Source organism: Sciurus carolinensis, chromosome 11 (genome assembly GCF_902686445.1).
Source record: "Sciurus carolinensis chromosome 11, mSciCar1.2, whole genome shotgun sequence".
Lineage (NCBI taxonomy): Eukaryota > Metazoa > Chordata > Mammalia > Rodentia > Sciuridae > Sciurus > Sciurus carolinensis.
The window spans coordinates 125226105-125228584 of record NC_062223.1 but is presented as its reverse complement, the minus strand read 5'-3'; positions in this window follow the sequence as shown (position 1 = coordinate 125228584).

Here is a 2480-nt window from a genome sequence, read left to right as displayed (position 1 = left end):
ATATATATATTTTTTTTCTTGCAGTGCTGGGGATGGAACCCAGGGCCTTGTGCTTGCAAGGCAAGCACTCTACCAACTGAGCTACCTCTCCAGCCCTCAATTAATTCTATACATGCAAAAGTATGAATATCAAGAAAGTCAATGGACACAAAATACATACATTGTAATATTACACATAAAGCGCAAAAATAAAAACTATATTAAGATGCATAAACTATATTTTATAAAGATACCCACGAGAAAACTAATGAAAACTTAGGAAAGAATTACCACAAAAGTCAATTTTATGTTTACTTGTGGGAGGAGAGAGTTATGATTGGGACAGGGCCTGGGAAGTTTCTAAGGTCTGTAAATATTCAAACCTTAGAAACCTATTATATTTCAGATATTGTTTCCAGATATGTTCATTATGTTTCAGGTATTGTTCTATATACTAGATACACAAGCAAGAAAAGGAATGACAAAGTCTAAGTTTACATTTTGGTGAGGGAAACAGACAATAGATAATTTCAAACAGTGATGAGTTATGCAAAGAAAATAGAATAATATGGTATCAACTGTGGTGGCAGAAACATTTGAGCTGAGATTTGGACTCTCAGTCAGTCATGCAAGCAACTGGAAGGGGTTATAGGCACAGGAGGCATTAAGGAAGGCCCTTAAGGGGAAATGGGCCTTGGTGTAGTGAATGAACAGAAAGAAAGCAACTCTGCTTGGAGTCCTGTAAGCAGAGGACAGAGGGTGAATCATGAAAGGTCAGGCAGGTCATATTAAAGAGCAGCAATGGGAAGGAGTGAGAGATTTTTAAGCAAAAAAAAAAAACCAAACCAAAACAAAAACAACAAAAAACACACACACAGTAAAATTTATATGAAAAAAATTAGGGGTTATATAAAGAAAAGAATGTTTAAGGGAAAGGGGATTGGGCAATGATAAGAATACAGAAATCCAGGGAGGTGAATAAGCCTGAACAATGGAAATGGAACCAAGGGAACAGTTTTTGAACACTTTTTAGGGTAGATAAGATCAACTCTCAGAGTGGTGACTTCTTTATTGAATAGGTACTTCTTGCATACTGAAAGGTAACAGGCATTGTTTTAGGTGCCAGAGATACAGACTGAACAGGGCAGACAGGATCCCTGACCTCCAGGAGCTTGCTTATATATTACATATTCCAATGGGCAAAACATAATAAACACAAAAATATCGTGTCAGGTAATAAGCACTATGATAAAAAGAACTAAAGGAGAGAAAATGACAGAGAAGAGTATTATTTTAGATAAATTAGGGGAAGACTTAGCAGAGAAAAAGACATTTAAGCAGAGATGCAAAGAGAAGCACAAGTCACACAAATATCCAGGAGTAAAGTACTCAAGGAAGAGGGAAAGCAAGTAAAAAGTCATTGAGGAGGGAATATGCTCATCTTGTGAGAACAATAAGCTGAAGGAGAGTAAAATGAACCAGCTGAGCAGCCAGCCAATCACATAAAGTTGTATAGCTCACACAGAATTTTGAATCTTGAAATTTAAGTATGAAAAAAAGACTTAAGAATTGAGGGCAGGAAAGGGACATCTGATTCACATTTTTAGAAGGCTCTTTATGACTACTTTTTAAAAAAATAACTGCTGAGGGATACTACAAAAGGATGACTATCTTCAACTAGTGGTACTAACAAAGGTGTGAAGCAGGATATATTTTGAATATATTTGCTGAATTAAAGAGGATTTGTTGAATCAAAAGTAGAATATGGAAAACAGTGCTAATTTCTAGGGTTTTGGCTTAAGCAACTGGGGATTTGAAAATAGATGGGGGAGAGAGAGGAAATGGGGGGATTCCATCAAAATAAAAGAAAGATCAGGAGAATAGAAGAAGGGGATTGAGGGAGAGGGAAGAGAGATAAGAAAAAACAGTGGAATGAATCTGACCTAACTTTCTAATGTACATATATGAATATAATACAGTGAATCTCATCATTATGTCTACCCACAAGACACTAATTTTTTTAAAAATGTAAATAAAAAGATCAGTAGAGGAATGGGAACAGGGGGAAGGAGGATGGAGAGGGTAAGGCTAAGTGCTGGGGACTTAATTGGAGCAAACTGTAATCCATTATATATGTCAAAATAAATCCTAATGTTAAGTATAACTTATGAACCATAAAAAAATCCCTTGATATGAAAAAAAAAGTAACATTTATTGAGATGAGGGAAACTGGAAAGGTAATAGGTTAGAGAAATGAAATCAAAAGCTATTTTTGTACATGAGATGCCTAGTAGACATTCAAGTGGAAATGTCAAATGGGTGGTGGCTATCAAAGGCTGGAGCTTGGGGAAGAGCTCAAAATAAGATAACTTTGTTTTTGATAGATAATAAAGGCTGGCAGAAAATCCTGAAGAACAAAATTTTCCCATACTTGAGAATGTACTGGCACAATTTTTAAGAGGCCCCTAAATAGGTTCAAATAAATAAAATAGATTCAAATT